The sequence below is a fragment of the Carcharhinus amblyrhynchos genome, unplaced genomic scaffold (assembly GCF_965287045.1).
Source record: "Carcharhinus amblyrhynchos unplaced genomic scaffold, sCarAmb.v2.hapA scaffold_39, whole genome shotgun sequence".
Taxonomy (NCBI): domain Eukaryota; kingdom Metazoa; phylum Chordata; class Chondrichthyes; order Carcharhiniformes; family Carcharhinidae; genus Carcharhinus; species Carcharhinus amblyrhynchos.
Genome location: NW_027649780.1, coordinates 5,248,782 through 5,270,638, shown reverse-complemented (window position 1 = coordinate 5,270,638; position 21,857 = coordinate 5,248,782). Strand labels below are relative to the sequence as shown.

Genomic DNA, 21,857 nt, shown 5'->3' with positions numbered 1-21,857 from the left:
GTACCCCGCTCCCACTTTCTCTCCATGCCCCTTGGTTCCTTTATCCACACGGGCCACCTCCAGCTCCCTCTTGAACATATCTGATGAACTGGCCCCCAACATCTTTCTGTGGTGGAGAATTCCACAGGTTCACAACTCTCTGAGTGAAGAAGTTCTTCATTATCTCAGTCCTGAATGGCTTCCCCCTTAAACTGTGACCCCGCCACCCTGGAAATCCCCATCATTGGGAACATTTTTCCCACATCTAGCCTGTCCAGTCCCATCAGGATTTCGTATGCTTCTGTGAGATCCCCTCTCGTTCTTCTAAATTCCAGTGAGTAAAAGTCCAGTCGATCCAGTCTCTGTTCACATATCAGTCCTGCCATTCCAGGAATCAGTCTCGTGAACCTTCGCCGGACTCCCTCAATAGCAAAGAGCGTTCCTTCCTCAGAGCAGGAGGTCAAAAACTGCACACCATACTGAAGGTGTGGCCTCACTGAGGCCCTGCATAACTGCCCCAGGGATAAAACAGAAGCCACGGGCGGGTGAAACTAGAACTGGGGCAAGGCCTCAAACTACGAGCAAATTGAGGATTGAGTTGAGAAGGAACATCTTCACCCAGAGGGTTGTGAATCTGTGGAATTTCCTGCCCAGTGAAGCAGTTGCGGCCACCTCGTTGAATATTTTTAAGGCAAGGATTTTTGAACAGTGAAGGAATTAAGGGCTATGGTGAGCGGGTGGGTAAGTGGAGCTGAGTCCACGAGAAGGTGAGCCGTGATCTTATTGAATGGTAGAGCAGGCTCGAGGGGCCAGATGGCCTACTCCTGCTCCTAGTTCTTATGTTCTTTTGGGGCATGTGTTTTTCACCTCTCTACTTTGCAAATCCGTATGAGAAGAGAGCAAGTTGGTTCGGACTGTATTCCTGGAGTTCAGAAGGATGAGGGGGAATCTCATAGAACTCCATAAAATTCTAACAGGACTAGATAGTGGAGACACAGGGAGGATGTTCCCGATGGTGGGGGACACCAGAACTAGGGCTTCACAGTCTGAGGATACAGGGTAGATTGTTTAAGTTCAAGTTTATTTTTTACTCAGAAATAGGCTTACATTAACACCATAAGATATAGGAGCAGAATTAGGCCACTCAGCCCATCAAGAATGCTCCGCCATTCAACCATGGCTGACATTTTTCTCATCCCCATTCTCCTGCCTTTTCCCCTTCACCCCTGATCCCCTTATTAATCAAGGACCTAACTGTCTTGGTCTTAAAGACACTCAATGACCTCCACAGCCTTCTGCGGGAAAGACTTCCACAGATTCACCACTTTCTGCTTGAAGAAATTCCTCCTCATCTCTGTTTTAAGGATTGTCCCTTTCGCCTGAGGTTGTGCCCTCTGGTTCTGGTTTTTCCTGCGAGTGGAAACACCCTCTCCACATCCACTCTATCCAGGCCTTGCAGTATCCTGTAAGTTTCAATAAGACCTCCCCCTCATCCTTCTGAACTCCAACGAGTACAGACCCAGAGTCCTCAGCCGTTCCTCATACGACAAGCTCTTCATTCCAGGGATCATGCTTGTGAACCCCCTCTGGACCCTTTCCAAGGCTGCAATGAAGTTACTGAGAAACACTCCCAATTAGAAAGGGGGTTGGAAGAGTCGCCTAACTCATCTCACTCAATTGGAAAATAGGTTCCAGTGGATAGGCATATGGATAACATTGGAATAATTTAGGTTAGGGGATCATTAGATTGTTGCGCTGACCAGTGGAACCATCGAGGGCCGAAGGGCCTGTACTGTGCCGTAATGTTCTATAAGAGATGGCGGAGGTGATAGTGGATGCCTTGGTGATTATTTTCCAGACGTCGCTGGATTCCAGGGAAGTGCCGGAAGATTGGAAAACGGCTAATGTTACGCCGTTGTTTAAGAAGGGTGCCAGGCAAAAGGCAGGGAATTATAGGCCGGTTAGTTTAACGTCTGTTGTAGGTAAAATGTTAGAATCTGTCATCAAGGAGGAAATAGCGAGGCATCTTGAGAGGAATTGCTTGATAGAGCAGACGCAGCACAGTTTCGTTAAAGGGAAGTCATGTCTGACAAATTTACTGGAGTTCTATGAGGATGTGTCTAGGGCAGTGGATAGAGGAGAGCCGGTGGATGTGGTCTTTCTTGATTTTCAGAAGGCGTTTGACAAGGTACCTCACAAGAGGTTATTGCAGAAGGTCAGGGGACATGGAGTTGGGGGTAGGGTGTTAGCGTGGATAGAGGATTGGTTGTCAAATAGGAGGCAGAGAGTGGGGGTCAATGGGTGCTATTTGGATTGGCGGATGGTGACTAGTGGAGTGCCCCAGGGGTCGGTGCTGGGGCCTCAGCTATTTACCATTTAGATAGATGATCTGAAGGAGGGAACCGAGTGTAGGGTGTCGAAATTTGCTGATGACACCAAGATTGGTGGAACGGCAAATTGTGCGGAGGGTCTACAGAAGGATCTAGATAGGCTGGGCGAATGGGCCAGGAAATGGCAAATGGAATTTAATGTTGGCAAGTGTGAGGTGGTCCACTTTGGTAGGAATAATGGTAGGAAGGATTATTACTTACGTGGCAAAATACTGCAGCAGGCGACGGTGCAGAGGGACCTTGGGGTCCTTGTGCATGAGTCGCAAAAACCCAGCTTGCAGGTGCAGCAGGTGGTCAGGAAGGCGAATGGGATGCTGGCCTTCATAGCGAGGGGGATTGAATATAAAAAGTAGGGAGGTCTTGCTGCGGCTGTATAGGGCATTGGTGAGGCCGCAGCTGGAGTACTGTGTGCAGTTTTGGGCGCCATACTTACGCAAGGATATTTTGGCCTTGGAGGGAGTGCAGAGGAGGTTTACTAGGCTGATGCCGGAGTTGAGGGGGTTGAGCTATGAGGAGAGGCTGAATAAACTAGGCTTGTACTGGTTAGAGTTTAGAAGAATGAGGGGAGATCTCATTGAGACGTATAAGATGAATGGGATGGATAGGATAGAGGTGGAGAGACTCTTCCTGCTCAGAAAGGATAGTAGGACTAGGGGGCACAGCCTCAAGATAAAGGGGGGCGGTTTAAAACGGAGTTGAGGAGGAACTTCTTCACTCAAAGGGTGGTGAATCTCTGGAATTCTCTGCCCGTTGAAGTGGTGGAGGCTACCTCGCTAAATATTTTTAAGACGCGGGTTGATGGGTTTTTGATAAGAGAGGGGATTAAGGGTTATGGGGAGAGGGGCGGGAATGTGGAACTGAGCCACGACAGATCAACCATGATCTTATTGAATGGCGGGGCAGGCTCGAAGGGCTGGATGGCCTACTCCTGCTCCTATTTCTTATGTTCTTACGTTCTAGGTTGGAAGAGTCACCGAGCTCAAACTCTCTCTAATTGACAAGAGATTGGAAGAGTCGCCTAACTCAACTCTCTCTAACTGAGACAAGATTGGAAGAGTCGCCTAGCTTAAACTCTCTCTAATTGAGAAGGGGTTGGAGGAGCTGCCGAGCTCAAACTCTCTCTAATTGAGAAGAGATTGGAAGGGTTGTCTAGCGCAAACTCACTCAATTGGAAAGTAGGTTGGAGGAGTCACCTAGCTCAAACTCTCTGTAACTGAGAAGGGGTTGGAGGAGCTGCTGAGCTCAAACTCTCTCAGCCCCTTCAGTAGACATGGCAATCTGATGTTTGGACACTCTATTCAAGACTAGGGAGATGTTTTCTGTGCATTTTGTTTTCTTTGCAGTTTTCTATTCTGCAAAGGTTTGCAAGGTGTTTTTTTTTGGTGCATTGCGTGTGTGCGGTTCAACTGAATTCCGGTGCTGTAGTTGCTCATCTCGGTCTGTGTGCTGCCAGTGGAAAACAACCCACACACAAAACAACCACATCAGACAGTCACAGCTAGACAGCATTCTGGAACTTTCCATTCCCCCCCCACCCCGTCTCTGACACGTGTGCTGTGTACCGGTGCAGTAACACCTGGGCCTCCCTCCCACCTCCTGCCTCTCTGACCTACTTTCATTCCCCAGGCAAGGCTTGCTATTGCAGCTTCAGTTTCCATTCTCACTGCTCTCTCTCTCTCTGTCTCCATCCTGCCCCATTTCCTGTTAACACTCGCTGCTCAAAGTGGGTCAGAGCCTGGCAGTGTCACCCACCCGCAGCCTGTCAATGAAGCCTGCTCTGCAAAGCCTGCCCGTCTACACCATCTGCAACAGAGAGAGGTGAGGCGGAGAGAGACAGAGACAGAGAGAGGTGAGCGGGAGAGAGACAGAGACAGAAAGCAAGCACGAGAGAAAGACAGAGACAGAAAGCGCGAGAGAAAGGGACAGAGACAGAAAGAGAGCGAGAAAGAGAGAGCGCACAAGACGGAGACAGAGACAGGGACAGACAGGGAGCAGAGAGAGAGAGAGAGAGAAAGAGAAAAAGAGGCAGAGAGAGAGAGAGAAAGAGAAAAAGAGGCAGAGAGAGAGAAAGAGGCAGAGAGAGAGAGAGAAAGAGGCAGAGAGAGAGAGAGAAAGAGGCAGAGAGAGAGAGAAAGAGAGAGAGAAAAAGAGGCAGAGAGAGAGAGAGAAAGAGGCAGAGAGAGAGAGAAAGAGGCAGAGAGAAAGAGGCAGAGAGAGAGAAAAAGAGGCAGAGAGAGAGAGAGAGAGAGAAAAAGAGGCAGAGAGAGAGAGAGAGAAAGAGAAAAAGAGGCAGAGGCAGAGAGAGAGAGAAAAAGAGGCAGAGAGAGAGAGAGAGAAAGAGAAAAAGAGGCAGAGGCAGAGAGAGAGAAAGAGGCAGAGAGAGAGAAAGAGGCAGAGAGAGAGAAAGAGGCAGAGAGAGAGAAAGAGGCAGAGAGAGAGAGAGAAAGAAAGAGGCAGAGAGAGAGAAAGAGGCAGAGAGAGAGAAAGAGGCAGAGAGAGAGAAAGAGGCAGAGAGAGAGAAAGAGGCAGAGAGAGAGAAAGAGGCAGAGAGAGAGAAAGAGGCAGAGAGAGAGAAAGAGGCAGAGAGAGAGAAAGAGGCAGAGAGAGAGAAAGAGGCAGAGAGAGAGAAAGAGGCAGAGAGAGAGAAAGAGGCAGAGAGAGAGAAAGAGGCAGAGAGAGAGAAAGAGGCAGAGAGAGAGAAAGAGGCAGAGAGAGAGAAAGAGGCAGAGAGAGAGAAAGAGGCAGAGAGAGAGAAAGAGGCAGAGAGAGAGAAAGAGGCAGAGAGAGAGAAAGAGGCAGAGAGAGAGAAAGAGGCAGAGAGAGAGAAAGAGGCAGAGAGAGAGAAAGAGGCAGAGAGAGAGAAAGAGGCAGAGAGAGAGAAAGAGGCAGAGAGAGAGAAAGAGGCAGAGAGAGAGAAAGAGGCAGAGAGAGAGAGAGAAAGAAAGAGGCAGAGAGAGAGAGAAAGAGGGAGAGAGAGAGAGAAAGAGAATGCGAGCGAAGGATATAGAGATCGACAGAGAGAGACACATAAAGACTGAAAAGAAACAGAAACAGAGCGAGAGCGTGGGGCAGAGAGAGAGAGGCAGAAGGAAAGAGAGAGAGAGACACACACACACAGAGAACGAGACACTGGGAGAGAGCGAGAGGCAGAGAAAGAGAGACAGAGAAGAGAGAGAGACAGAGAGAGAGAGAGACAGTGAGAGAGAGATAGAAAGAGAGAGACAGAGAGAGAGGGAGGGAGAGAGAGCGAGAAAGACAGAGAGAGAAGGTAACAGAGATAGAGAGAGACAGAGAGGGGGAGTGCAAGTGAGAGGCAGAGAAAGGGAGAGAGAGTGTGGGAGTGTGATATTGGAGTGTTGTGGGCACTTTGCAATGGAACTCACACACCTTTAACAACTGCTGCATCATCCAGAACATTTCATGGCAGATTTATATTAAAGAAAGGGCCTTTGTGTCATTAGAGGAGAGGAATAAACATCAACTTTCTTTCTCTTTATGACTGCATCCCTCCCTCTCTCCGTAACTATTCCGCTCCCTCGGCATCTCACTCCCTCTGCCCCCTCTCTCTTCTCCTTATTCTCTCCCTTCTCTCTCTCTCTCTTTCTCTCCCTCTCGCTCTTTCCCTGAAGCGAGTCAAACCTTAACTCCACCTCACTTTCTAACCGCAAGCTTCTCGAGTGTTGTGTTGGGACCCATCCAGGCAAGCGGGGGGTATTGCATCACACTCCTGACTTGTGTCCTCGTAGATGGTGGACAGGCTTTTGGGGGGGGGGGGGGGGGCTAGTCAGGAAGTGAGTTACTCGCTGCAGGATTCCCAGCTCCGGTAGTTATCCAGCTGGGATCCCGGTTCAGTTTCTGGTTAACGGTAACCCCCAGGATGTTGGTAGTGGGAGGGAGATTCAGTGATGTTTATAAGAACATGAGAACATAAGAAATAGGAGCAGGAGTAGGCCATCCAGCCCTTCGAGCCTGCCCCGCCATTCAATAAGATCATGGCTGATCTGTCGTGGCTCAGTTCCACATTCCCGCCCTCTCCCCATAACCCTTAATCCCCTCTCTTATCAAAAACCCATCAACCCACGTCTTAAAAATATTTAGTGAGGCAGCCTCCACCACTTCAACGGGCAGAGAATTCCAGAGATTCACCACCCTTTGAGTGAAGAAGTTCCTCCTCAACTCCGTTCTAAACCACCTCCCCTTTATCTTGAGGCTGTGCCCCTAGTCCTACTGTCTTTTTTGAGCGGGAAGAGTCTCTCCACCTCTATCCTATCCATCCCATTCATCATCTTATACGTCTCAATGAGATCTCCCCTCATTCTTCTAAACTCTAACGAGTACAAGCCCAGTTTATTCAGCCTCTCCTCATAGACTCAACCCCCTCAACTCCGGTATCAGCCTAAGGGGATGAGAGTTAGATCTTCTCTTGTTAGAGGTGGGCATTGCCTGGCATCTGTGCGGTGCGTACGTTACATGCCACTTGTCAGCCTGCTCTGACGGGAACTTAACCACTACCATTCTCTGACCCACAGGTCCTGCCTGACCTGGCCAGCAACCATCTCCGCTGCAAGGAAAGCTACCCCAGCCTAAGCAGCCTCTGTGCAGAGCTGAGACGCTCCATCCCAGGCAACATCCTGGTGAATCTCCTCTGCACTGCGTACAGTTGTGATCACCCTATTATAGAAAGGATGTTATTAAACCAGACAGAGTGCAGAAGAGATTTACTAGGACGTTATTGGGACTTGATGGTTTGAGTTATTAGGAGAAATAGACTGGGACCTTTTTCCCCGTGGAGTATAGGAGGCTTAGAGGTGATCTTATAGGGGTCTATAAAATAATGAGGGACACAGATCAGCGAGATAGTCAATATCTTTTCCCAAACGTAGAGGAGTCTAAAACTAGAGGGCGTAGGTTTAAGGTGAGCGGGGAGAGATACAGAAGGGTCCAGAGGGGCAATTTTTCACACAGAGGGTGGTGAGTGTCTAGAACAAGCTGTCAAAAGTAGTAGTAGAGGCGGGTACAATTTTGTCTTTTAAAAAGCGTTTAGACAGTTAAATGGTTATAGAGGGATATGGGTTAAACACGGGCCATTGGGACTAGTTGGGGGTTTAAAAAAAGGGGTGGCACGGACAAGTTGGGCAGAAGGGCCTGTTTCCATGCTGTAAATCACTATGATACGCCCTGTATTGCAACCACACCTTTCTTATGGTTAGGCAACCGGAACTGAACACAGCAGTCTAGCTGTGGCCTAACCAATGTTTTATGCAACTCCATCACAACCACCCTGCTCTTATATTCTAAACCTCAGCTGATGAAAGGCGAGCGTGCCTTCTTAACCAGCTTAATTGCCTGTCCTGCTACCTTCAGGGATCTGTGGGCATGCATCCCAAGGTCCCCCCCCCCACCTTTAATATTTTCCAGGTTCCAAAGACTCCGAGCTTCACTCTTTTGACTCGTTAGCTCTCCCCAGGTCATAGTCACAGAGTCATAGAGGTTTACAGCATGGAAACAGGCCCTTCGGCCCAACTTGTGCACACTGCCCTTTTTGTCCGTTGACCTTGGACAGGATTTTCTGACCTTTTGAGGAGGTGGGGGGTGGGGGGTGGGGGGGGGGGGTGGTGTGACAAGCATGGCTGGAAAATCCCACCAAAAGCATTTCCCTCCCCCCCTCCTCATTCTGATCTCTGTGGATCGCCACCTCCCCCCCCTCCCCCAAATTCCTTCTGTCCCTTTGGAGGAGTGGGGGGGGGGGGGGGGGGGTAGGGGGCATTCTGGAGTCACATGTATGTCCGACCGGGCAAGAATGACAGATTTCCCCCCTTCCACCAAAGGGGAGAATACTAGTCAACCAGATGGGTTTTTAACGCCACTCAATTGTGGTTGTCACGGTCATCATTACTGGGATTAGCGCCATATATCCCAGATGTTATTATATCTCCTTGTTATAGAGTCATCGAGGTTTACAGCATGGAAACAGGCCCTTCAGCCCAACTTGTTCATACCACTCTTTTTTTCTACCCACTCAGCTCATCCCAATTGCCCGCATTTGGCCCACATCCCTCTATGCACATCTTATCCATGTAACTACGTGAATGCTTTTTAAAAGACAAAATTGTTCCTGCCTCTACTACTACCTTTTGCCTGACCTGTCTGAATCCTTTGCTACTTAATGTTTTCTCTTTAAATTCTGTGCGTTCTGTGTATTAAATCAAACTATTCTGCGTTGAGTTCCACTTGCTACTGCTCTGCCTGCCTAACCACTGCATTAATAAGACCATAAGATATAGGAGTAGAATTAGGCCACTCGGCCCATCGAGTCTGCTCTGCCATTCAATCATGGCTGATATTTTTCTCATCCCCATTCTCCTGCCTTTTCCCCATAACCACGATCCCCTTATTAATCAAAAACCTATCTATCTCTGTCTTAAAGACACTCAATAACCTGGCCTCCACAGCCTTCTGCGGGTGGCACGGTAGCACGGCGGTTAGCACTGCTGCTTCACAGCTCCAGGGACCTGGGTTCGATTCCCGGCTTGGGTCACTGTCTGCGTGGAGTCTGCACATTCTCCTCGTGTCTGCGTGGGTTTCCTCCGGCTGCTCGGGTTTCGTCCCACAGTCCAAAGATGTGCGGGTTAGTTTGATTGGCCATGCTTAAAACTGCCCCTTAGTGTCCAGAGATGTATAGGTTAGAGGGATTAGTGGGTAAATGTGTAGGGATATGGTGGTAGGGCCTGGGTGGGATTGTGGTCGGTGCAGACTCGATGGGCCAAATGGCCTCTTCCTGCACTGTAGGGTTTCTATGATCCTCCAAAGAGTTCTACAGATTCAACACTCTCTGGCTGAAGAAATTCCTCCTCACCACTTTTTAAAGGATCATCTCTTTAGCGTGAGTTTGTGCCCCCCGGTTCTAGTTTTTCCTACTAGTGGAAACATCCTCTCCGCGCCCACTCTATCCAGGCCTCGCAAACTGCAACGGGCACAGACCCAGAGTCCTCAACCGTTCCTCGTACGACAAGCTCTTCATTCCAAGGATCATTCTTGTGAACCTCCTCTGGACCCTTTCCAAGGCCCGGGCATCCACCTGCAGTCTACATATTTTAACAGCAGCCATCCTCGCCATTATTTAACCATCCTACCGTCTCAGAGAAAGAGCAGTACGGCAGAGGAACAGGCCCCTTCGGCCCTCCAAGCCTGTGCCGATCACAATGCTTGCCTAAAGTAAAACCGTGTGCACTTTTGGAGCTCATATCCTTCCATTCACATCCTACTCGTAGAACCATAGAACATTACAGCACAGAAACAGGCCTTTTGGCCCCTCTTGGTTGTGCCGAACATGTAATTGTCTCGTTCCCCCTTAAATGCCACAATCGTACCTGCTCCCACCACCTCCCCGGGCAGTGTGTGCCAGACATTCACCACCCTCTGTGTGAAAAAATAAACTCGCCTCGCACATAGAACCCCTACAGTGCAGTTGGAGGCCATTCGGCCCATCGACACTGCACTGACCACAATCCCACCCAGCCCCTCTCCCCATAACGCCATGTATTTACCTTACTAGCTAGTTCGCCTGACACTAAGGGGCAATTTTAGCAATAGCCAATCAACTTAACCTGCACATCTTTGGACTGTGGGAGCACCCGGAGGAAACCCACGCAGACACGGGGAGAATGTGCAAACTCCGCACAGTCAGTGACCCGAGGCGGGAATCGAACCCGGGACCCTGGTGCTGTGAGGCAGCAGTGCCAACCCACTGCGCCACCCCAATTCAAACGAGCACCCATCCGGGATTTGAACCCAGGACCTCTCGCAAACTGCTGCGTTTTAACCCCCAAAGCGAGAATCATGCCCCTGGACCAACAAGTCATCGGTGGACCAACGGGTCGTCAACATCTCCTCTAAACTTTCCCCCGTGCACTCCAAATCTTTGTCGCCTCCTACTCGAGTTTTCTAATATCATCACGGGTCATATAGCACAGGGAGAAAGAGCAAATTAACTCCCTGCTCCAGGCTCCGAATGGAAAGATGGCCAAACTTAACCGCGAGTTGCCACCCGAAGCACCCGCAAATCTTTGGCGAGTTTAGTGGTCTCTCGGTGCCCCCTCCTGGTCACACGGCTGTCGTGCTGACTGGGAGAGGCTCCCCCAGGTGTTGCCCCCACACCTGTGCCAAGTGGAAAGTTTTCAAACACTGCCACGCTCCCACCCCACCCAACCTCGTCTCCGAGACGGTCTCTGATGTGGGCACTTGGTTTCCAATCAGTCCTGCACTGACCGAAGTCACTGGGGTGGGGAAGAGAGGGGGGTGAAAATCACCACCGAATGTCACCAACCCCACAGGAAGACATCTAGTGACCCACAAGAATTCAAAATAATTTCTCTCCATCTCTGTTTTAAATCTGCTACCCCTTACTCTTTTTGGTCAATTTATTGATGGGACATGGGCGTCGCTAGCTGGCCGGCATTTATTGCCCATCCCTAGTTGCCTTCAGAGGGAAGTTAAGAGTCAACCACATTGCGGTGTGGCTTTGGAATCACATGTGGACCAGACCAGGGTAAGGACGGCAGATTTCCTTCTCTAAAGGGACGTTGGTGAACCGGATGGGTTTTTCCGACAATGGTTTCAGTAGATTCTTAATTCCAGATTTTTTTTTAATTGAATTCAAATTCCACCATCTGCCGTGGCGGGATTCGAACCCAGGTCCCCCAGAACATTAGCTGGATTTCTGGATTAATTAATAGTCTGGCGATAATACCACTAGGCCATCGCTTCCCCGTAAGAAAAGTCAGTGTTCGTCACTGAACAGTTTCCCCGGTGTGGTTAGGTTCTTTGACAGCGTGGTTGGTTACCGTTCTCTATAACCCCCGCCCTGTCACAGGCAACTCTGACCACCCCCCCCCTCATTGGAAATGTTTCTGAGGGACAATGCCTCTTATCCAAACTCCTCTCCGCCCTACAGCAATTTCAATCTCCCCCATTCAGCATCTGCCTCCCCCTTCAGGGTACTGGAACCCCCCCCCTCCCTGCCTCCTCCAGTCTCTGTGCACCTCGAGGAGTTGCCTCGGTGAGTGGAGTCGGCATTTATTGAAATTTGGGGCGATCCAGGGCTCCTGTGCCCCGCGCAGATTGAGATTCAATGTCACTGCAAGTCGGAGCACAGGAAGAAAGAGTGAGTTAATTCCCTACTTCCAGCTCCGAATGGAAAAACGGCCGGATTTACCAGCATGTTGCTATCCAGAGCACCACGTCTACTTGTGATGCTACTGAATAAACTTAAAACTAATGCTTGCTTCAATAGTAACAACACTTCACAACTTTTACACTCTATTCCTTTAGAAATAAATGCCAGAATTCCTTTGCCTTCCTCACTCCCTGCCGTACCTGCAGACTAACTTTCAGGGACTCATCTTGCAGTCGATGTGATCTCTCTACGTGGGATCAGTTCCCCCTCATTCCAGGAATCACAAATCCAGGATTAACGAGATTTCCAAAACCCAACAGTCAGAGCTGGATAGTCAGGAGCTTTTTCCCCAGGTTGGAAGAGTCAGTTACTCGGGGACGTAGGTTAAAGGAGATGTACGAGGCAGATTTTTTTTTAACACAGAAGGCGGGACTCACTGTCAGAGGAAGTCGTGGAAGCGGATATGATAGTGGCTTTTAAGGGACATCTGTACAAATACATGAATAAGATGGGAATGGAGGGATATGGTCTCCAGAAGGGTAGGGGGTTTTAGTTCAATCAGAGACAGTATGGTCGGTGCAGGCTTGGAGGGCCGAAGGGCCTGTTCCTGTGCTATAATTTCGTTTGTTCTTTGAATTTTGACAGCATGAGGTCACCCAAAGCACCCATGAATCTTTTGTGAGTTTTGTGGTCTCAGTGCCCCCTCCTGGTCACACGGTTGTTGTGCAGACTGGGGCCCCCAGGTGTCCACGCCACCTGTGCCAAGTGGAAAGTTTTCAAACACTCCCCACATCCTCTCCCCCGGTTTCCGAGGTGGTCTCTGATGTGGGTACTTAGATTCCACTCAGTCTCGCACAGATTGCGGTCACTGGGGGAGGTAATGGGGAGGACCACCAGGGGACGTCACCGACCCCACAGGAATACATCTGGCGAATGCAAGAGTGTGGGAAACCTCCGGTGCGATCTCCAGCTCGTCTCTCTCAGAAACCCTGCCCTATTCTATGATTCTGTCTATCTCCTCCTTAGATTTAGTCAACATCCCAGCATCCTGGGGCAGTGAATTCCACAGACTCACCACTCTTTGAGAAAAGTAGTTTCTCCTCCCCTCTATCATTTTAGTCTGCCTCCCTCCTACACCTTTCCCCTCCTCCCCCCCCTCCTTATCCTAAAGCTATGACAGCACTGCTGCCTCACAGGGTCAAGGAGCCGGGTTCGATTCCCAGCTGGGTCACTGTCTGTGCGGAGTCTCCACGTTCTCTCCCTGTGTCTGTGTGGGTTTCCTCCGGGTGCTCCGGTTTCCTTCCACAGTCCGAAAGATGTGCTGGTTAGGGTGCTAAATTCTCCCTCAACGTTACCCAAACAGGTGATGGAGTGTGGCGGCCAGGGAGGATTTTCACAGTAACTTCATTGCAGTGTTAATGTAAGCCGACGTGTGACACTAAGAAATAAATAAACTTAAACCAGTGCTTTGTACAGTAGCAACAACACTTCAGAATTTTACACTCTACTCCTTGAGTAATGAATGCCAGAATTCCTTTAGCTTCCTCATTACCTGCTGTACCTGCACGCTAACTTCCTGTGACTCATCCTGCAGTCGATGTGATCTCCCTATGTGGGATCAACCCCCCCTCATTCCAGGAATCACAAATCCAGGATTAACGGGATTTCCAAAACCGAACAGTCAGAACTGGATAGTCAGAAGCTTTTTCCCAGATTGGAAGAGTCAATTACTCAGGGGCACAGATTTAAAGATGCGAGGGCAAGGATTAAAGGAGACGTACGAGGCAAGTTTTTTTTTAAACACAGAGGGTGGTGGGTGCCTGGAACTCGCTGCCGGGGGGGAGGTAACAGAAGCAGCTATGATAGTGACTTTTAAGGGGCATCTTGGCAAATACATGAATAGGTTGGGAATGGAGCAATTCATTCCCCCGAAAGTGGTAGGTATTAGTTCAGTCAGGCAGCATGGTTGGTGCAGGCTCGTAGGACCAAAGGGCCTGTCCCTGTGCTGTAATTTTCTTTGTTCTTTGAATTTTAACAGCATGTAGCCACCCAAAGCACCTACGAATCTTTTGTGAGTTTTGTGGTCTCTCAGTGCCCCCTCCTGGTCACACGGTTGTTGTGCAGACTGGGAGTGGGACCCCCAGGTGTCCACGCCACCTGTGCCAAGTGGAAAGTTTTCAAACACCGCCCACATCCTCTCCCCCGTTTCCGAGACGGTCTCTGATGTGGCCACTTCACTTCCACTCAGTCTCGCGCAGACTGAGATCACTGAGGGTAGGAGGGTGGGGAATCACCAGGGGACGTCACCAACCCCACAGGAAGACATATGGCAACCTTCAAGAGAGAGCGGGAAACCTCCGGTGTGGTCTCCAGCCCATCTCTCTCTCTCTCTCTCTCAGATTCCCTGCCTTATTCCATGATTCTGGATTCTATCTCCTCCTTAGATTTACTCAACGTCCCTGCACCCACCATACCCTGGGGCAGTGACTTCCAGACTCAGCACTCTTTGAGAGAAGTAATTTCTCCTCAACTCCATCTTTTAAATCTGCCTCCCCCCGATTATTCTAAAGCTTTGACAGCACTACTGCCTCACAGCGCCAGGAAACTGGGTTCGATTCCCGGCTTGGGTCACTGTCTGTGTGGAGTTTGCACATTCTCCTCGTGTTTGCGTGGGTTTCCTCCGGGTGCTCCGGTTTCCTCCCACAGTCCATAAAACATGCCGGTCAATTGCATTGGACATGCTAAATTTTACCTGAACAGGCACCGGAGTGTGACAACTGGGGGATTTTCGCAGTAACTTCATTGCAGTGTTATTGTAAGCCGACTTGTGACACTGATAAATAAACTTAAACTAATGCTTTGCATAGTAGACTTTCGAATGGACCTACCTCGCATTAAGTTGATCTTTCTCTACACCCTAGCTATGACTGTAATAGTACATTCTGCAGTCTCTCTCTTTCCCTGGTAAATGGTATGTTTTGTCTGTATGTCTGTGTGTGTCTATACGTGTGTGTGTATATGAGTCTCTATGTGTGTGTGTGCATGTGTGTGTGTGTGTCAATGTGTTTCTATATGTCTGTCTGTCTCTATATGTGTGTGGCTATATGTCTATCTGTGTGCGCCTGTGTCTATGTGTGAACGTGTCTATGTGTGTGTGTGTGTGTCTATATACATATCTATATGTCTGTATATATCTATATATTTGTGTCTGTCTGTGTGTGTCTATATGTCTGTCTGTGTCTATATGTGTGTCTGTCTATGTACATGTTTATATGTCTGTGTATATCTATATATTTGTGTCTGTCTATATGTCTGTCTGTGTCTATGTGTGTCTGTCTGTGTATCTGTCTGTGTGTATCTATGTATTTGTGTCTGTCTGTCTGTCTGTATCTATATGTGTCTGTCTATATGTCTCTCTGTGTCTGTGTGATGGGGATTTTTGTCTGGGATTTGAGTGGATTAAACAGGGAGAAATTCTCTCCCTAACGCTGCCTCTCTGCCCTGGGATTGAACTGAAACATTGCCTCCCTCTGCCGGTGGACGGACAACAAGAGGTCTCATTGACTATCTGCTTGTAGGAGCGCACAGCCGCCAACAGATGGTAGCATTGTATCACTTTAAGCACAAGATTCGTTCACACACACACACGGACACACAAGGCACACAGTCAAACAGGCACACACATAGATGCAGACACACTGACATACACACACACAAACAGGCAAACTCAGACATACAAGGCACGCACTCAAACAGGCACACACACACATGCACACACTTCCACACATACACACTCCCACGCATATATCCACAATCAAACAGGCACATATATGCTTAAGGGAACACACACACACACACACACACACACACACACACACACTGACAGACACACACATAAGAGACACACACATGGGACGTCTTGTTGAAGTTGTACAAGACATTGGTAAGGCCACACTTGGAATACTGTGTACAGTTCTGGTCACCCTATTATAGAAAGGATATTATTAAACTGGAAGGAGTGCAGAAAAGATTTACTAGGATGCTACCGGGACTTGATGGTTTAAGCTGTAAGAAGAGTTGGATAGATTTGGGACTTTTTTCTGGGGAGCTCAGGAGGCTGAGGGGTGATCTTAGAGAGGTCTATAAAATAATGAGGGGCACAGATCAGCGAGATAGTCAGTATCTTTTCCCCAAAGGTAGGGGAGACTAAAACTAGAGGGCATTGGTTTAAGGTGGGAGGAGAGAGATACAAAAGTATTCAGAGGGGCAACTTTCTCACAGGGTGGTGGAGTGTCTGGAACAAGCTGCCAGAGATCGTAGTAGAGGCAGGTACAATTTTATCTTTTAAAAAGTATTTAGACAGTTACATGGGTACGATGGGTATAGAGGGATATGGGCCAAATGCGGGCAACTGGAATTAGCTTGGAGGTTTAAAAAAATGGGGTGCGTGGACAAGTTGGGCCGAAGGGCCCGTTTCCAGGCTGTAAACCTCTATGACACACAGACATACACACATTGACACATATTCAACTAGGCACAAACACACACACACACACAAACAGACAAACACACACACGTGCGATAGAGATACAGGTTAATTCTTTTAATTCATTCCAACCACTACCCCACCCCGGGGAGATACTTGAAAGCAAATGTGAGAGTTTTGAATCGGCAATACTAATTTAAAAAATAAATAATCCCTTCAGTGATCACAGGGCAGATCTCTGCAGAATTAGACCTGAGGATTTGGAATGCCTGCACGCTCTCTGAAATGATTAATTCCATTTACAAGCCTCGCTGCTCACTGAAGCCTGGAAATGAACATTGCAAAGTCATCATTATGGGTGAACTCCTTGGTCAATGGTGCGAGAGTTTCCTCCGATCTTTCTGGTCAGTGGATAAGTTCACAGGAGCCTGTTAACCACTGGTACGAAAGCACAACAGACATTGGATCTCCAGATAGAGAAGGGGCTGCAGTTTGCTTGCAGGAATGTTAGTCATTAAAAATGCACAAACCTGGAACATCAGTGGTGATATGATTCTGATAGTTTGTCTGGGAATCACTCCCACAGTGAAACTTCAGCACTAACCCTGCTGAATGTTATAGGTTAGAGTCCAACCAGTTTATTTGATAGTAATCTCACAAGCTTTCGGAAACGGAGTTCCTTCGTCAGGTGTGTGGAAGATTCTACACACTGAGAACCTTCCACACACCTGACACAGGAACACCGTTTCCAAAAGCTTGTAAGGTTACTATCAAATAAACCGGTTGGACTCTAACCTGGTGTTGTGAGACTTCTTACTGTGTTTACCCCAGTCCAACGCCGGCATCTCCACATCACGAATGTTACAGGCTCAGAGACTGGGGCCTTCAGGAGTGGACTGTCAGAAAGCTACGTTTCGGTATCCTGAGTAATATATGATGATGAACCAGGAGAACCCTTACTGAGGAACTTTCTGTTGGGTTTTACCTGTCAGTGTAGGTTTGGGGGGGGTGAATGATTCCAGACTCTCTGAAATGTCTGACATTGAATCCACTTTGGAACAAGATGGATTCAGTTCCTAGGAGAATAGAGACAAATATCACCCACAACTGAATGAGAGGAAAAAGAGCCACTTTGATCAATGATTTGGATGAAGGGATTGACTGTACTGTAGCCAAAACTGATGATACAAAGAGAGGTTGGAAAGCAAGTGGTGAGGTGCAAAAAAATCTGTAAGGACATAGATAGGTTACCTGAATGGACTCAAAAATGGCAAATGGAGTATAGTGTGGGAAAGTGGGAGCTTTTCCACTTTGGCAGGAAGAATAGGAAAGAAAATTATTTAAATATATAGAAACTGAAGAATACTGCCGTACGGAGGAATCTGGGTGTCCTTGTACATGAATCATGAAAGATATAGGATGAAGGTACAGCAAGTAAAGAAGAAGGCAAACGGAGCACTGGACTTTACTGCAAGGGGCTGGGGTTTGAAAAAGGAAACTTGCTTCAACGACACAGGATATTGCTGAGATAGCACCTGGAGTACTGTACACAGTTTTGGTCTCCCTGCTTATGGAATGACATGCTTTCAATGGAATGAGTTCAGAGAAGGTTCACCAGGTCCATTCCTAAGATAAAGGAGGAAAGGTTGTGAAGGGTTTAAGGGAGAATTCTCCCATCCTGCCCACCGAAGGAATCGTAGGGGGCTGGGGGGCAGACCAGACAGAGGTCTTTTGACCTCGGATGGGATTCTCCGGTTTTGGGGTGAGCGTGGCTGGAGAATTCCACCTATTAACTTTTGGGGAAAGGTTGCACCTATACTCATTAGATTGAGAAGAAATGAGCAGTGAACTTTCTGAAAAATATAAGATTCTCACGGGGGGGGGGCGGGGGGGTGGTGACAGGCTCGATGCCAACAGGATGATTCATGAAGGAGCCTTGAACTTGGTGCCACTGATGAGAAAGGAGTCAAGGGTATTGCTTTAGCCCTTACAGGAACCAATACTTTATCCTCAGTTTTAGTCAGGTTCGGCATTGTCCACCCAATGGGACAGACCCTGTTTCACAAGAGAGTTTTTGATTTGTTTTGATTTACTATTGTCACATGTATTGGAATTGCAAAATTGGAAAAGTATTGTTTCTTGTGCGCTATACAGACAAAACATACCATTCATAAAGTACATCGGGAAGAAGAAAAGAAGAGGGTGTAGAATATGGTGTTACAGTCATAGCTAGGGTGTAGAATGAGATCAATTTAATATATGTTGGTCCATTCAAAAATCCAATAGCGGGGAAGAAGCTGTTCTTGAGTCAGTTGGTACAGTGTGTGGGTGGGAAGATGGGTATGTGTGTGTGGGTGTCTGAGTGACACTGCTTCTCATCAGTTGCACCACAAACCTTTCTCCAAGCAGACAATGATAGGTCTCTGAGTTTCCAACTGAGTGATTCAGAGATTCTCCATCCAGGCCGATTGTGTGCTGCGTAAAACCTGACATCTACAGAACCCGACCCCACTTCTCCTGGAACGACATGAAGTGTCTGCTGCTTTCCTGATCCCTGCCTTTCCGCTAATCATTATCCTCAGATAGTTCACAAATTCCATTGTATCTCATCCTCCAATGGTCTCCATTTTAAATATGTCCATCAGTCTTACCAACAGAAAGCAAAGGGATTGCTGCAATCGCAGTGATAAATTCTGAAATACTGCCTCTCTGATCTAGATCTCCCCACCATATCCTCACCTGTGTTTCACTTTTTAATATGAGGAAATTAATATAATTTAATTTCCAACAGCACCTTCCAACACTGCGATCTTTACCTTCCAACCCGACAAACTCCACCATCTAGAGTCAAGGGCAGCAGATAATTGGCAACATGGACAACTGCACATTAGCAAAGAACAGTATAGCAGAGGAACAGACCCTTCACCGAAAAACAATGGCGCCCAGACATAAACAATCCTGACTTCGCGTCATGTTGCTGTTCTTTCACTGTCGCAGATCAAAAATCCTGGAAATCCCTTCCTGGCAGCACTTTGGATGTACCTGGATGCATAGACTGCGGCAAACTTATAAATATAACAGCAGGAGTAGATCATTCAGCCCCTTGACCCATTTAATTTGACTACGGCTGATCTGACAGTATCTTAAAATCTGCATTTCAAGAAGGCAGCCTTCTCAAGAATAATTTTAGGTGGGCAATTGATGCTGGTCGAGCCAGCAATGCCCACATTGTATAAACAAATCTAAAACCCCTTTAAACTGATTCAGCACACCTCCTTCAAACAGAATGAAAAAGATTGGCTTTAAGATCAGTTGTTCCATAATAAGAACATAAGAAACAGGAGCAGGAGTAGGTCATCCAGCCCTTTGAGCCTGCCCCACCATTCAATAAGATCATGGCTGATCTGATAGTGGATCAGTTCCACTTACCAGCCTGCTCCCCATAACCCTTATTTCCTTTATCTATCAGAAATCTATCTACCTGTGACTTAAATATATTCAGCAAGGTAGCCTCCACCACTTCAATGGGCAGAGAATTCCAGAGATTCACTACCCTCTGAGTGAAGAAGTTCCTCTTGAACTCTGTTCTAAACTGCCCCCCCTCTTATTTTGAGGCTGTGCCCTCTAGTTCTGGTTTCCTTTCTAAGTGGAAAGAATCTCTCTACCTCTACCCTATCCAGCCCCTTCATTATCTTGTATGTCTCTATAAGATCCCCCCTCATCCTTCTAAACTCTAATGAGTACAGGCCCAGTCTACTTAATCTCTCCTGATAAGCTAACCCCCCTCATCTCTGGTATCAACCTGGTGAACCTTCTCCGTACTCCCTCCAAGGCCAATATATCCTTTTGCAAATAATAGTCTGTGTTGCTCTGAATGATGACAGTATTAACCTTTTCTTTAAACTATCTTTAAAGAATGAAGAGTAGTACAGCAGAGAAACGGACCCTTCATCGAAAAACAATGGCGCCGAGACATAAACAATCCTGACTTGGCATCATGTTGCTGTCCTTTCACAGGATCAAAAATCCTGGAAATCCCTTCCAATGGCACTTTGGATGTACCTACGCTACATGAACTTATAAACATAGGAGCAGGAGTAGATTGTTCAGCGCCCATTTAATTAGATCGCGGCTGATGTGACAGTAACTTCAAATCTGCAATCCATGAGGGCAGCCCCAACCGCCTTCTCTATAATAATTTGGGATGGATAATCGATACTGGTTGAGCCAGCATTGTCCACGTTGTACGAACAATTATAAAACCTCATTAAAACCGATTCAGCACACCCCCTCCACACAGACTGAAAAAGTTTGATTTTAAGATCAGTTGTTCCTTTATAATCTGTTGTTCTGAACAAATGTCAGTATTAACCTTCTCTCTAACCTGTCTTTGTGAGCGGCACGGTCGCATGGTCGTTATCACAGCTGCCTCACAGCGCCAGGGGCCCAGGTACGATTCCTGGATTGGGTCACAGTTTGTGTGGAGTTTGCATGTTGTCTGCGTGGGTTTCCTCCGGGTGCTCCGGTTTCCTCCCACAGTCTGAAAAACATGCTGGTTAGGTACATTGACCTGAACAGGCACCAGAGTGTGGCGATTAGGAGAATTTCACAGTAACTTCATTGCACTGTTAACATGAGCCTTACTTTGACTAATAAAAAAAATAAACTTTTCTTAACCCTTTTGCCGTTCAATTATTGAAATCAGTCTTTGTTCTCATGATGAGATTCCCTGTCTGCTGTTGTTACTTTAAATCAGCCCTTGAATTGGTTGTGATTTTTCCCTCATATTCACATATATTTCAGTAACAAACCTTTTTTATTTAACTTTTTTTTGTTCTTACCTCTGACAAAGCCATCATCCAGACTCGAAAGTTGACTCTATTCTCTCTCCACAGATACTGTCAGACCTGCTGAGGTTTTCAAAGAACAAAGAACAAAATCAGCCCGGGAAACAGGCCCTTCGGCCCAACGAGCCCGCGCCGCCATCTCAACACCACCAGTCCCCCTCTCCCCCCACGACCCCTGTCTAATGTTTTATGGCCATCCAGATTGAGGGAAACTGATTTAGGAACAATTTATTCCTGCCAATCAGCCGAACAGCACATCTTTGGGGTGTGGGAGGAAACCGGAGCACCCGGAGAAAACCCACGCAAGCACGGGGAGAATGCGCAAACTCCCACAGACATCGGCCCAAATCCATGTGTCTGCACAGCAATCAGCGATAGTCACTGAGCTGTCGTCTTGCCCAGTATCTTGTCCAGTTTAGGCACGCACTAACGACATGAAGCACTAGGCCAATCCTGAACAACCAAGAGCAGCCCCAGTACGACCCATCGCGTGTATGCCCCTCGTTGGACACAAGGCGGACCGACATAAAACCTGTGAATGAAAAGAGAAAAACATTATTATCATACCATACCCATTTACATTACCAGGGACACCCCAATGCTAATGACCCTTATTTAAAACAATCTCCTATATCCACCCATCTCCAACCGAGTCATGTGCCTGTCTAAGTTACTCTTAATCATTTACTGTTTCCAGCATTTCGAGCATTTACTGTTTTTAATCTCAGTGAGAAATGTTGGTCTGTTTGCCCCACACCCACAGGGCTCCCTCTGTTTAAAGTCACAAACAGAAAGGTCCAGTTTTTCCTCCTAGAGTTTGATACAAAGCAACTTTCACAATGATGCAGAGTTTCAGCCAATGAGGGAGACCCGGCCCCGCCCCTCATTCACTCCGATTGGTTGGAGGACCGGCCGCTTCCCTCTCGGTCCTCCAGCCCCGCCCCTCATTCACTCCGATTGGTTAGAATACCATCCTCGCC

General features: G+C 47.8%; 1 long non-coding RNA gene across 1 annotated transcript; it reads right to left on the bottom strand.

Annotated features, from left to right (window-relative positions):
* Nucleotides 1-12,750: 12,750 nt before the first annotated feature.
* LOC145335602 (uncharacterized) lies at nucleotides 12,751-21,021 on the bottom strand. Its single transcript, XR_013885277.1, has 3 exons — nucleotides 20,872-21,021; nucleotides 20,415-20,570; nucleotides 12,751-12,982 (listed from the first exon to the last, which is right to left on the bottom strand). It is a non-coding gene; the product is annotated as an uncharacterized LOC145335602 (long non-coding RNA).
* Between the last annotated feature and the right edge of the window lie 836 nt (nucleotides 21,022-21,857).